Genomic DNA, 15,443 nt, shown 5'->3' on the forward strand with positions numbered 1-15,443 from the left:
CTGCGGGGCGCGCTCCGCCACCGGCCGGTCCGGGGGCGGAACTGCCGCCGGCCGCCCTGCGGCTCGAGGTCTTCCCTCTCCCCTTCAGGAAGTGAGTCGGGACGGAGCCTCCCTCTCCCGCGGTTCTGGGAGTGACTGCGTCTTTGCGCTGGCGGAGCCGCGCGTGGGCGGGTGTCTTCACAGGCGCGCGCGCAGCCCCGCCGCCGCCGCGCTGCCTTTAGGACGAGGAAACGTGCTCGGAAGCGCTTCGCTCTCCTACAGGGTGTGTGAGGGGGCGTTTGAGCGAAGCGCCAAACAGGCTTTGGAATTTCATTCACACACTCAGAAGTTCTTTCCTTCCTTCCAAAATATGTGATGTGGATTCTGGGAGGTGACAACTAGATAATCGTAGAATCTCTGATCTTTTTTCTCTGCCTTTGCATTTTCTCCGACTAGATTTCGCCTTCCAGAAATTTAGAGGCATAAGAGGAAGGCAGGCACGTTGCACTGTACGTGGGGGAAAGGCCTGGACATGTTGGTTGTTGAAAACAGGCCTAAGAGGAGAGATAACTGGAAAATTTCAAACCTTTGAATTTGATGAGACTTGCATTACAGCTGTTTCACAGGACCACCGTTTATTGAGCAGGTACTTTGTGCCAAGGCCACTGTTTGGAACTTTACCTACATTAGTAAGGTCATCAGCACAACTCCCTTGAGAACAGTATTAATCCTCATGTGAGAGATGAAAAAAACAGAAGTAATGCACAGTTAAATTTCCTGCAGTGAGCCTTCAAACCTATGGCTTCTAGATCCAGAGCTCATGTTCCCTCCAGATCTATCCCTGCCAAGTTCATGCCCGCACCAAACCTGTTTGAAAAATGGAGGTTTGGGCAAGAGCAGGCTTGTTTAGGAAAGATATGCTAGCAAGAGGTTCCCAGAATGCACCCAGAGACATCAGGATGCCTTTCATCTGAGTATAAATCAGATCGGGGAAAAATGACAAGTGCTTCAGAGGGCTTCCTTGAAAACAAGACCTATAAGCATCTCCCAGGGTAAAACTGGAAGAAACAAACCCCATATTTGCTTTTTCAAATGGGAGTTTGGAAGAAAACCAAGAGTAATCACTTTATCTGAATTTGAGATGAACTGAATAGATGTTTTTGTCAAATAAGTAAATGTCAAAATCCACATTCTTCAAAGCAGAAGTTGAAATTCTGCTTTTAAGCCTTTCTCACAGGATATGAAAAATTCCCAAATGGGTTTTTCAGGAAAGTAGGCCTAAATTTAATTACTTAAAAAGTAAACACAATTCTCAAACATAATTTTGTTTATTGTTATTAATAGTTACATATTAAAAAGTTGTACAAATATTAGAATTATTACATAATCCCTATATTTTGTCTTATTATTTAGGTTTTAGAAACAGCTGGCCAATGTACTTTCTTTTGATATTTTTATAAATTCCAATTTATTTTTCCACATATTTGATTATTTGGACTTTGTTTATTATTTTTGGCTATAGAATGAGCAGCTTCCCAAATCACCGTATATTAGTCTATTTTATTATTGTAGTACTAAATAGGTAGTTATCTTTTCTTGGCTCTTGTAATTTCTACATGTGAAACACAGAGTTTTTCATCCTGGTCACATGTACAATGCTTATCTATATTTCAAGTGAATATGCAGATGTTTGCATTGAATTCAGATGTCCTACTATTAGCGACATAATTTAGTTATGATAAGAAGATACTCAATCACAAGGTCATCAATCATGGACAGGTTCACTGATGCCAGAAATAACCCTGAAGTAGGCTTCAATTCCTTTGCTTTCCAAAGGCTGAGGAGGAAGCTGAAGTTGAATAGATCTTAGCTGAATGGCAAAGCCAAAGCTGAATGTCCATGCATTCCTTACCTGTTTACATGTAGTTTCTTGATTCTTAAATATTTTCCAGGTTACCTTTAATAGGCCTACTGGCCATAAATCAAGGATCAAGGGTCTGAGAAAACAGAATTTCAGGAGTTAAAGACCTTAAAGTTTTCATATGCTCTATTCTAAATAAATGTTGGAATATATCACTGTATATGTTAGAAATTACAAATTTTTGTCATACTTTTATAACACACATGCTTGTATAACACTTCTGTTAAAAGAAAAAAACAACAATTGCAGGGCACCTAGGTGGCTCAGTTGGTTAAGTGTCCAACTTCGGCTCAGTTCACAGTCTCATGGTTTGTGGGTTTGAGTCCCGCTTTGGGCTCTTTACTGACAGCTCAGGGCCTGGAGCCTGCTTCAGATTCTGTGTCTCCTTCTCTCTTTCCCTCCTGTCCCCTGCTTGTGCTCTCTCTCTCAAACAAACAAGCAAACAAACAAAAAAGGAAAACAATTGCAGTTCAAGCCATCTGTTGATTTGAAATTCATAGAATCTAATCCAGACTGGTACTGAAGTTGGGGGATCTTTCTAGAGACTCCACTGCCTCTACTACATTCATCAGATTGATTTGATTTTTCTTTAACAGTGGGACCCCTTATACCTCTTTTAGGTCCACTCCGTTTTCTGCAGTGTTTCCCAGAGTGGGTTCTCTGGGAAACAGAATCACCTAATGCCCGGCTCTACCTTAGCCCTATTAGGCTTTTCCTTGGCAGTAATCTGTTTTTTGCAGGCCTGAGCTTATACTCTCTCACAAGCTCTCTGTCTCTTTCTCTCTTTTTGTAGAAAATATGCATAGTGACAATAAGATGAAAAGGAAAGGACCTCCTTTCCTTTTCTTACCATTAGGAAATTAGAGTTTAGATGAAGTGAAGGTCTTTTGGTAGCTATTTCTATGTAAGCCATGAATTGTTCTTGGAGAAAGAGTGGATGAGACTCTTGGAAGGCCCTTGAGTAGAAAAAGGAGACCTGAGTTTATTCACAGTTATACACATTGCAGTTTGCTAATGATTAGAATAAGGTAGACAGTTCTTTTCTCTTAAATTAATTTATTTTGAGAGAGAGAGATAGAGAACTCAGTGGGGGAGGGGGAGAGAGACGGAAAGAGAATCCCAAGCAGGCTTCTGGTAATATGGGGCTCAGATGTGGGGCTTGAACTCATGAACCTGATCATGAGATCATGACTTGAGCCGAAATCAAGAGTTGGATGCTTAACCGACTGAGCCACCCAGGCTCCCCTAAAGTGGACACTTATGCATGCCATGTGTCAGATTCCGTTCTAAGTGCTTACTATGTTTTATCATATGAGCACAGTTTAATCCTTCAATAAAGATGTGTAATTTTATATCATAAAGTACTATGCAGATTAAAATTAATATTACTCAAAGGTAATACGTTAAATATACATACAAAAAATTAAGCAAACAAATACCTCAGTACTTTACATTTTTAATATCATGACCGTTTTCCCTCTTGACAATTAATGGGATTAATCAGGAATGGTGGTCGTTGACATTGTACTTGAACCCAAAAAGCAGAAGGGTGAAACTTGAAGGTTCCTTCAAGTTCTCAGATTCTGTGATTTTATGGAAAGGATTAAGGCAGGAAATATAGTACTACCAGACCTCCTTCGCTTTAGGTTTCTTGCAGGCATTGGTCTTTTCTTTCCTTTTGACTTCAGTCACTTAAGTGTTCATATGTGGCAGGCACTACGCTAGTCTCTGGGGATACACAGGTGAGTAAGACAAGGTCCTTGTTCACACGGAACTTATTTTCTTGTGTGGGGAGAGCTGCAGTAAACAAGTAAAAAGGGGAAGGTTATCAAGAGAATTTCAGCCTGTTTATCTGGATTGATTTTGCTTGGCACTGTATTAGGGAATGGAATTGCAGAATTATAGTCATTTTTAGTCTTGTCAGAGAGATAGCAAAGGAAATCGTTTCCATACGAACTGACTAGCGCTTTGGTAGACAACAAAGTAAGGTTGTGAGACTGTGTGAGATAAGAGGTACTGCAAGAGCTCAGAAGAAGGACAGACCCTGTTTTCAGTACAGTAAGTGATCAGAAAATGCTGGGGGAATCCAGGATGGCTTTATGGAAGAGTTGAATATCTTGGCGTTAGCCAAGTTACTGTTGTTAACATTGTCTTTATTATTGAGCATTTTAACTTTATATATAGTGGGTTGACACCTCAAGTATTGTCTGGGTGACACAGACTAAGTGGTGCACCTGGTACCGGTTTCCGTGAGTCTGAGCAGATTTTGCGCTCTTAATCTGTTTGGATAGAGTTGAACAGTTTGTAGGTAGAACTGTTGGGAATAAAATTGAAACAGTCCTTTGAGGGCTAGACCTTGTGTCAGGGATATTGCAGATGAAAGAGTTGTTTATTTTTTATTTTTTAAGTTTAATTATTTTGAGAGAGACAGAGATAACATGGGGGGGTGGAGTAGGCAGAGAGAGAGAGAGAGAGAGAGAGAGAGAGAGAGAGAGGGAGAGAGAGAGAGAGAAGAGAGAGAGAGGATCCCAAGTAGGATTTATACTGTCAAGGAGGAGCTCAGTGCGGGGCTTGAACTCACAAAACCATGAGATTATGACTGGAGCTGAAACCAAGAGTTGGACACTTAACTGACTGAGCCACTCAGGCTCCCCATGGGAGTCTTTTAACTATTTCCATCAAAGCACCACCTTGCACAGAGGAGACTGTGGGTAGCCTGGAAGTGTCACACACAAGCACACAGTATTGAAGTCTGGGTTTTCTGTTTACTGTGTACTTGTGTATGCTATCTCATTTATTGTACAACAGTCTTTGAAGGTTTATTATTATCCTGTTTACAGATTGCACACTTGCTGGATAATTAACTTTGTGTCAAAATTTTTGTAGTTGTCCTTACGCTGACCTTTAAAAGTTTTTCTCCTTTCCAGTTCATTCTTCACTAGCAGACTAATACCTTACCAAATCAGATACGTATTTATTTTCCTTTATATCTAGAAGCCCTTTAACCTGCATAAGTGTAATATAGTTAAAGTGGGTTTGTATTTTTAAAAAGAACCAAAGATGAACAGGAAAGCTGAAGAAACGCCAAAAAGGAAATAACTACATATAAATACTTCCAGTAGAAGCAGTAAATAGCATTGGCAAGACCTGTCTGTACACCAGCAACTGAATTGACCCCCTGGGGAGCTCTGTTCCTTTCTCGCTTCCTTCTCAATTTTGTGCTTTTTTTTGCTCAAGTGGCTCCTGAGTGGCATCCTGTGTCCATGAACCCTAGGGCAGGGTCCCACTTTGCCTCTCTCATGAACAAATGAAGGTTCCTAGTTCAAATTTTGTCAGATACCTTAGGATTTTATACACAACTACTTTTCTGGACAAAACTTACTGACAGTGTTGAGGTATGGGTTTCCTGTTACTGCTGTAACGAATTATCACAAGTTTTGTAGTTTAAAGCAATACAAATTTATTATCTATGGTTCTGGAGAATATAAATCTAAAATGAGTGGGCTGAGCTGATTCCTTCCAAAGCCTCCAGAGTCTACCTCCTTGCTTTCAGCGGTTTCCTGGAGGCTGCCCACATTCCTTTGCTGATTCTTTTGCCTCAGTATCATTCCAACCTTTGCTTTGGTGGTCACATTTCCTTCTCTGACTCTGACCTTCCTGGCTTCTCTTATAAGAACCCTCGTGGTTGGATTGAGCTGACCCCGCTAGTCCAGGATAATCTCCCCATCTCAGTATCCCAAATGTAATTACATCTACACAGTCTCTTATATTAGGTAAAGTAACATAGAGATTCTGGGAATTAGGATGTAAATATTTTTGGTGAGCCATTACTATCCTACCTGGGACCCAAGGTATAATTCTTGGCCTGGATTGTGTGGAACATTTTCTGATAACTAACTGGGGTGAGTCGTTCCCCACACACTGATCCTGATAAAATGTACCCATTGCAGATCTACCACGTTGATGAATATTGTGCCTTGTTTTCAGTATTGATTCTGGTGAGATCTTCAGAGTTGTCATTCATGCAATGAAACGAGGATGAGTGGTTCCCTTATAAAGGGGAGGAAAAAATATGTTCATGGGAAGTAGAAGAACTTCAGAAGTAATCTAACGCCCACACTCTTATGACCCCAGAGCCCAGAGAAGCTTTGCATGGAGTTTTTCAGCTACCGCGGCCTCTGAGGCTCCCATGTCTTCCACGATAATCCGCTCCCTCTCTTTCAAACCAAGGCAAACACCTTGATTCTTTTCGAGGGATTTGCAGTAAAGACATTTTATGAGTCAAATCCCAGTGAAAAATACCTGAAAAAAAGTTGAAATCTGAGTTTATGAAAATAAGAGAAGCTAAAAAAAAAAAAAGGAAAGTTGTATAGGTTTAGAAAACCACATGGGAAAGAGTTACCTTAAAAAGAAAAGTAAGTAAAAGCATAGAGGAACAATTACTGTGCATAAATGTTAATATAAGGAGATGCGATTTTGTGGAGTCAAGTGTTTTGTTGATCACCGTGAAAGGTGCCTCTCGTGAAGAAACAATGGATCTTAATGCTAGAGCTAGAATTCTGCCAGTGAATGTTTGCTTATATTTCCTGGTGGCTGATGATAAGTAATCTGGAAACATAGTCAGAGGGACAGTCGTCACCATTGATGCCTGCCATATGTGCTATCTTTTTTTTCTGTTTACACATTTATACTCTAGGATAGAGACCCAAAGCAGCTTTGTGTATCCTGGTGTTGTTATAGATTTTAAAATATGTAAATAATCTACTTAGATGGATGTTTTCTCTGAAACTTCATATTTTGTTTTTTTTGTGTGTGATAATAACAGTTATGGTTAATATTTTCAACAAATATTTATTGAGCCCCTGAAGTTGTTAGGCACTGGGCTAGTTGCTAGGGATAGAAGGGTGAAGGATGGAGACAGCGGTCACTGAATGCTCACACGGTTCATACCCATGTCCTACAGCAAGTTTGCAGGGTTTATCCTGCCATTGTGTCCTTGTTTTATAGATGAAGGGACTGATTTTGAGGAAGGTTATGTTAATAATAAGTGGATTAATCAGAATTTGAACTCAGATTATTCCATATATCCTTTTCACTGACAAAACTTTTTTTTGCTCTATACTGATAAAGTGCACATGCATTCACTCATAGTTTAAAAAATTATTTTACAAAAATGACAAAGTAAACTTATTTCCTCATCCAGCATTTCTCATTCAACAGTATCTTATGGAAATCCCTTCAAGTAATCTACTTTGGCTATAATTTATTATTTTAATGTTCATTTATTTATGTACATATTTATTTACTAGTGTTTTATTTATTTATTTTGAGAGAGAGAGTGAGAGAGGGGCACAGAGAGGGAGAGAGAGAGAATCCCAAGCAGGCTCTGCACTGACAGTGGAGTGAAGAGCCTGATGCGAGGCTCAAACTCATGAACCATGAGATCATGACCCAAGCTAAAACCAAGAGTCAGAACCTTAACTGACTGAGCCACCCAGGTGCCCCTATAATTTATTCTTTTTAATGACAATATATTTTATGTTGTCCACGTGCCACAGTTTCCATTTATTCAGGTCTTGTTTTACATAGTTATTCAAGATATATCTTCATCACCAAAATCTGTACTGGCCATTATGAATACAGTTGTGAACAAAATATAAATTCTGTCCCTTGTGGAGCTTGCATTCTAGAGAGAAGAGACAGAAACTAAACAAAGTACATATTAGATAAATTTTATACTACGTTAAAATGTGATAAGTGCTAAGGAAAAAAGAAAAAGAAGAGCTGGGTATTGATGACTTGGCAGAGTGTGTGGATATGGGTGTGGGGATGTTTTTATAAATAAGTGGTCCAGTTAGTCCTCACTAAGCAAGGGAGATTTGGGCAGTGACTTATAGCATGGCAAAGTAGACAAACATATTTCTAGGGGAAGAGCCTTCTAGGCAGCAGCGAGAGCAAAGTTCCCTAAGATGGGAGTTTGCTTGTTGTGTCCCAGGACAAGGAGGCCAATGAGGCTGGAAGGGAGTGAGCAGGGGCTGGGTACCAGGGGAGGAGGTCAGAGAGTTAGTGAAGGGAAGCCTACGAAGGGCCACATTTCTTTCTTCCAGGCCATTGTAAAGGTGTCTACTTAGAGTGAAATGGGGAACCACTGCAGGGTTTTGACATGATTTGACTTGAGTGCCATGTTGAGAATGGTTGGCCACAGGGAAGTGTGTAACTTAGAAGACTTGTTAGGATTCTGTTGGAATGATCCAGGTGGGAGATGATGGTGGCTTAGACCAACATGGTGGCAGTGCTGGCAGCGTATTTGAAGAGAGTAGTGACAGAGTATGCTAATGGGTAAAGGTGAAAGAAAGGGAAGGATCGAAGATGATTCCAAGAATTTTAGTGTGAGAAATTGGAGGGGTTGGACTGTGAGCCAACCACTGAGATGGGGAAGGTTGTGTGTGGAGCAGGTTTGAAGGCAGAGGATCAGGAACTCAGTTGAAGGCATGTTGATTTAAGTTTGTTTATTTTATAAATGTTTATTCATTTTTGAGAAGGAGAGAGACATACTGTGCATGTGTGTGTGTGTGTGTGTGTGTGCTCACAAGTTGGGGAGGAACAGAGAGAGAGGGGGACAGAGGACCTGAAGCGGGCTCCACGCTGACAGCAGCCCTATGTGGGGCTCGAACTCATGAACCAAGTGATCATGACCTGAGCCAAGTTGGATACTCAATGTACTGAGCCACCCAGGTTCTCTATTTACTTTTGAGAGAGAGAGAGAGAGAGAGAGAGAGAGAGAGAGAGAGAGAGAGAGAGAGAGAATGGGGGAGGGGCAAAGAGAGAGGGAGAGAGGGAGAGAGAAAATCCCAAGAAGGCTCCACACTCTCAGCACAGAGCCCAATGTGGGGCTCTAATTCAAGAACTGTGAGATCATGACCTGTATCAAAATCCAGAGTCACTTAACCCACTGAGCGAACCAGGTGCCTGAATGCATGTTGATCTTGAGGTTTCTGTTAGACCACAGGGAGGATGTCAAAGAGGTGTTAAGATAATAGTTGTTGTACCTGCGCGTCCTCCTTCCCATCCTTTATGTCATTATTTTCAGCTATTTTATTTTATGCTATAAACCTTACATTTCTGTTATATTTTCCCTTTCGATCATCAGTTGGCTTTTAGAACAATTAAAAATAAGACAAATTATCTTTGTTATATAAATATATATTTTTTTAACAATTGGAGTTCTTAATTTCTTTGTTTTTAACTAAGTTTCTGTCTGGTATCATATTCCTTATGCCTGAACCATATTCTTTGAATATTTCTAATAGCACAAGTTGCTGCCAATGAATTTCCCGGCTTTTGCTTCTCTGAAAAAGTATTTCGCTGTATTCTTGAAGTTGACAGTTTATTCTCCCCCGCCCCCACTACATTATAGATGTTGCTTATTTACTTATTTATTTTTTGGCTTACATATTTTCTGACAAAAAGTCTGCTGTAAGTCTTATGTTCTGTTCATAATGTCTTTTACTTCTCTCTACTTTCTAGATTTTTCTAGTTTTCTTTGAATTTTAGAAATTTAAGTATGATGTGTCTTTGATTTAAAAAAACTTGCTTTTATGTGTGGTTTGATGTCTTTTATTATTTTTGGAAAATTCTTGAACATTATCCCCTCAAATCTTATTTCTAATATAATCTTTCCTCTAGGTCTCCAATTCCATGTGTGTCAGACTATTTGACAGTGTCTCACAGCCTGTATATGCTTTGTTCTGCTTTTTCTTTGCTTTTTTTCTTTTTTAATTTGTGTTTTAGTTTAGGTAATTTTTTCTTTGCCTTATCTTCAAGTTTATTGATTCTTTTCTCAGCTGTGCCAGGTTTCCTTGTGACTCTGTCAAAGGAATTCATTTTTGATATTATGATTTTTATTTCTAGTATTTCTGCTGGACTCTCCATTTTATAGCTGACATGTCTCGGCTGAAATCCTCCCTATATTCATGCATGTCAGCTGCGTTTTTTAGTGGATTATTTTTGTTTGTTTTGAGAGGGAGAGAGAGAGAGAGAGAGAGAGAGAGAGAGAGAGAGAGAGAGAGAGAGAGAGATTGATTGAGTTTGAGCAGGGAAGGGTCAGAGAGAGGGAATCCCAAGCAGGCCCTTCACCATCAGAGCAGAGCCTGATGCTGGGTTCAAACTCAAGAACCATGAGATAATGACCTGAGCTGAAATCAAGAGTTCAGATGCTTAACCGACTGAGTCACCTAGGCATCCCTCTAGTAGGTTCTTTTTAACAAATCAGACATATATTTTTAAACTCCTTATCTGATAAGCCTAACATCTGTGTCATCTCTGAATCTGGTTCCATTGCTTCTTCACAATGGGCTTTTTTTTCCTCTTGCTTTTTTGTGTGTCTTATTGTTTTTATTGAATGCCAGCATCATGTGTGAAACAGTCAAGAATGCAGTAAATAGCATTTATGCCTAGAAATATGCACACCTCTTTTTTTTTTTCAGGCTGGGAATTTGGATCAATCTAGTTAGGAGCTAAAATGGGCTTGCATTAATTTTTGCTATTGTTACCTTCAATACATCACAGGCTTTAGATTCTTCTAGAATTGCTTTGTATCAGGGGTGGCCGGAGTGCTCAAGGTTTTTCTCAGTGTTTCTGTTGTACTCTCAGCTCGCTCTCTCTTTTTTTTTTACACACACACACACACACACACACACACACACGTGAGCAGGGGAGGGGCAGAAAGAGAGGGAGACACAGAATACAAAGCAGGCTCCAGGCTCTGACCTGTCAGTACAGAGCCCAACATGGGATTTGAACCCACAAACCGAAGATCATGCTCTGAGCCAAGTCAGATGCTTAACTGAGTGAGCCACCCAGGCACCCCAAGTGTTTGACATTTGATTTTAGCTTGAGTCATGATCTCACAGTTTATATGTTCGAGCCAGTGTTTTTGTTTTTATTTTTGAGAGAGAGAGAGAGAGAGAGAGAGAGAGAGAGAGAAAGAGAGAGAGAGAGAGAGAGAGAGAGAGAGAGAGAGAGAGAGAGCGAGAACACAAGAGTGAGCAGGAGAGGGGCAGAGAGAGAGGAGGACACAGAATCCGAAGTAGGCTCCAGGATCTGAGCCTGTTGTGGGGCTCAAACCTATGAACCGTGAGATGATGACCTGACCTGAATGAAGTTGGACGCTTAGTCGACTGAGCCCCCAGGTGCCCCCTTACTCTCAGCTCTTTTCTCCTTGAATGCCTGAACCACAGAGGGTTTTCACCATGCTGTGTGTTGCTTTTTGAGATTCTCTTTGTCCAACTTCATTCTTCCCCGGGGTTTATCAGTCTGAGCCCTGGGAGTTGGGGTTTCTCAGCATTCCTACCTCTTCTCCATAAGAGCCAAATCCTTGCCTCCTATTAGGTTGGTGTTTTGTTTGGAGAGTGTTTCCTGTCCCTTCCCCAAGGGTAGGAATCCTCTGATGGTTGTGGTGTAAGTTCCTGAGCCTGCATTACTTCCTGCCCTTCTTCCAGCAGCAGTTGATCTTTATTTGTATCATAGAGGTGACAGTGTGCTGCTTTTCTTGCCTGCCGTGCCTAGAGGCTTTCCTTTATGTGGAAGAAAGGTCAGGGCAGGGTGTGTGGGGTGTTGTGCCATTCTTGCATCATATGCTGTTCCCCTCCTGCATGCTTGCATCCCTGAGGGAGACTCTCTCTTCCCTTGTGTGTCCCCCAATCTTTCTTGTGGGGTAGGTTTTTGGAGAAGACTCTGCACATGTGTGTGAACTCCCCTTACGTCTGGGGCTTCCACTGGTTCTGTAAGGCCAGGCTGTCTCACATGTACCTTTAGCCGTTAAAATGTTAGTTGGGTTCTTCCCTGCTTGTGTGGTGACTGATGGCTGTCACTTCTGTGATCTGCGGCAGCAGGGAGGAAAGTGCTCTCCTCAAGAAAAGTTAGGATTTTGTAGTTTATTGGCATTTTTGTATTGGTGTAGGAGTGATATCCTTTTTATATCCTTGGTGGATATTTAATAGGTTTTAAAATTAATGGCATTTAAAAATATTCTTACTTATTATTTTTATTAATTAATAAATCTTTCCATATTGAAGTAGAGGTTTTAAAATCTCCCACTCTAGTTCTTCATGCGTATATATATTATATATCTATATATTATATAATGCATATATATTTTGGTGAAAAGTTAGTTAACTTTTTAATTATTTTTAAATAATATATATAACCTAAAACTCGACACTTAAATAATTTTTTGACATATAATTAGCATACGATGTTATATTCATTTTAGGAATACAGCATAGTGATTAAACAATTCTGTACATGACTCTACTCACCACGATAAATATAGTCACTATCACCGTACAACCTTACTACAATATTATTGACTATATTCCTGACGCTATATTGTTTATCACCATGACTTATTTTAAAACTGGAAGTTTGTACATATTTAGTGTTTTTATTCTTCTGTTTTCTCACTGTTAGAGCTTCACAAATATATTTTTTATTACTATATAATATTCTGCTTTATTCTGTTTAGTGCCTTCAGCCATTAATTTAATTCTTGTCTGATATTAACACTATTGCCTTTCTTTGTATCTCTTTGTATACCCATTTAAATTAATTTCTTTTATCATTTTGTTTTACCTTTCATAATCATAAGTAGCTAGATTATATTTTATAATGCAAAGTTACAGTCTCTCATTTAATGAGAGAATTTGATTCCTTCATATTTAGCATAATGGCTGATAGAGCTGATTTCATTCTTGTCTTTCGTTATGCTCATTATTTATTTTATATTGTTGTAACTTATTTTTAAATTTTCCTTATTTTGCTGTCTGTTCAATTAACTGTTCATTCCTTTCTCTCTTCTGATTACCATGTTTGTTATATTCTTTTTTTAAGTGATTTACTTACTCTTTCCCTCTTTCACAGATGATTTTTTGTTATTTGATGCCTAGAGCTCAACTATGTTTTCCCATAAAAATATAGAATTTCTTCTACAAGATGTCCTATTTCCCCATTCTTTCCCTCTTCTTCCCTCCGCCCTCTCGCCACCATCATCCCTTGTGATGCTTTTGCTTTCCTGCCATCCTTCCCCAACAACCCTTAAGTTTGGATGAAATGGTGTGTTATTTAGTAGAGTTTCTTTCAAGAGTGTATCCCCGTTGGCTTAAGAGTTGTTAGTTAGAACACCCTGTCAATTGTTAATGTTGTGTGTGTAAGCACCAGCTGCTCCTTTTCTTATGCCATCTTCTTTCCTTTGCTCTGGTTCATTTGTTTAGTTAGAGACTTTTTTGTGATTCTTTTTCTCATCACTGTGTGGATAATATGCTCTCTGGATCTGTGTGTGTCATCAGGTAGCTGTCTTTCCACCTGAGTGTAAAGGACTTCCTGACTGAATAAGTGGTTTTCAGGTGATCATATTTCTCTTTCAACTCATTCTCTAAAAATATTTAGCTGGGAAATCATTCTTCTTTTTTCACTTTTAAAAGTGTGTTTTGTTATTGTTGTTGTTACTTTCTTTGAGTGCTCTACTTGAATGTCCTTAAATTCCCTTATGTGATTGAGATATTCCTTTTAATTATTCTGTAGAAGTTCTATGAATATGGTTCTCATTTTTCTGCCTGATCTTTCTCTCTCAGGCAGCTGGGCCCCTTTGTTTAGGCGGTCCGCCTTGGTTGCTTTATCGAAGCCCATGACCGGTAATTAGAGAACCCTCTGTGATATAAGCCCTTCCCTGTAGGCAAAGGGAGCTTGCCTTGGCAGATAGGTTGTCAGTTCCCTGTTGGTGCGCTCTCTTGTGCTTTCCTGGGCTGCGAGCATGGAAAGACTGTGGGCTATGACCCCCTCCCCCATCTCTGACTTTCAAAAGTTTCTCAGTATTCCTCAGTTTCCAGGCCTCAGCCCTCTTCTGCTATTTTCCACTTTATTACTAAGTCTACTGGAGAGAATGTCTCATTCACCCCAGTTCCTTACAAGAACCTAAGGCTTCACTTATGTCCAGTTCACCGTTCATGCTAGCAGCAGTTGTTTTGCTCAAGAGATGCAAGTAACTTAGGGTTGAAGTTACGGGGAACGTGCTGCATGCAGGTCACCATATAACCAGAATCTCTTCTTCCTCACAGTTCTCCTGCATTTCCCATTTTGTATTTATTTTTTTAAGAGACTCATTTGATAAAGAATGATTCTGTTAAGTCATGGGCACTAGTGTGTTTCTTTTCCTTAACATTCTGTATATCAGCTGAGAATAATAGGGACAACTACAGAAATCTGAACTTAGGGTTATGTTCTCCCTATAACAAGAAGTTGGCACTTAGGCATTTACTGCTATCAGTTCAGTGGCTTAAAGTGTTGGGGTGGAAGTCTTTGCATTCTCTTGGCCTCAAGATGGCTGCTTTAGCCCCAGCTATCATGGTTTTATTACAGGTGGGCAGAGAGAGGAAGTAACCAAGGCCCATGGGTGTTCTTGCCAGCTGACTTAGCTCTCATTTAAAAGCCTTTGTGGTAGGTTAATACAATGATCTCTGCTTGCATAGTGTTCGCTCTCTTTTATCTAAATGGGAAGCTGGTAAGTATAGTTTTTCTACCTACATATATTAGTACCCTCAACAAAAGGTCAGCCTTCTAGCACTAAGGAGTATGGATATAGTGAGGCAACTTGCCTCTGCTCAGTCATAGTGGGGAAAGAAGATTAGATATTTTTCATACTGAACTTTTTAGAAACATTATTTGTTGAAGGCCTAGTTGTACTATAAGAACAACACATGAACACTAGTGTAACATTGAAATATAATTATGTTATAAGGGGGCCCTACATCCCTTCTGTGAAAAATTGTCATTATTTCACATATGAATGATTCAACTGCAGATTGATTCACTTTAATATAATTTATTTCATCAATATGTATGTATGTTTTTATTTGCTGAACCATTTCCAAGTAAATTACAGACATTATGACATTTTTTTTTTCTCTCAGTATTTCTGTGGAGGACATTCTCCTAAATAGCCATAATATAATTTTAAAATCCAACAAAAATAACAGTAATTTCCTAATGTTTTCTAATTCTGACCCATATTCAAACTACTCCATTGCCTCTAATGTGTTATTATAGCTGTTTGTTTTGAACCAGGATCTAATCAGGGACCACCTATTACATTTGGTTATGTCTTTCAAGTCTCTTAACAGTCTCTTTTTTCCCGTTCCCTTTACTGAAAAACTGGCTGATTGTAGAGTATCTCACAGTCCAGATTTATCTGATAATTTTCTTAGGGCTTTATATAATGTGTTTCTCTATCGTCTGTATTTCTTTGAATCTGGAAACTTTTTTTTTTTTTTTAATGAACCAACATATTAAACACATCTCTCTGCCCTCAGGATACTGTTTTTTTAAACTTTTATTTATTCTTGAGAGACAGAGAATGACAGAGCATGAGTGGGGAGAGGCAGAGAGAGAGGTAAACACAGAATCTGAAGCAGGTTCTAGGCTCTGAGCTGTCAGCACAGAGGCCGACAACGGGGCTCGAACCTACAGACTGTGAGATCATGGCCTGAGC

General features: G+C 39.6%; 1 protein-coding gene across 1 annotated transcript in view; it reads left to right on the top strand.

Annotated features, from left to right (window-relative positions):
- PRDM5 (PR/SET domain 5) overlaps window positions 1-15,443 on the top strand; it is a 200,591-nt gene that overhangs the window by 599 nt on the left and 184,549 nt on the right. The window lies entirely within an intron of this gene.

The sequence above is a fragment of the Suricata suricatta genome, chromosome 1, assembly GCF_006229205.1.
Source record: "Suricata suricatta isolate VVHF042 chromosome 1, meerkat_22Aug2017_6uvM2_HiC, whole genome shotgun sequence".
NCBI classification, from domain to species: domain Eukaryota; kingdom Metazoa; phylum Chordata; class Mammalia; order Carnivora; family Herpestidae; genus Suricata; species Suricata suricatta.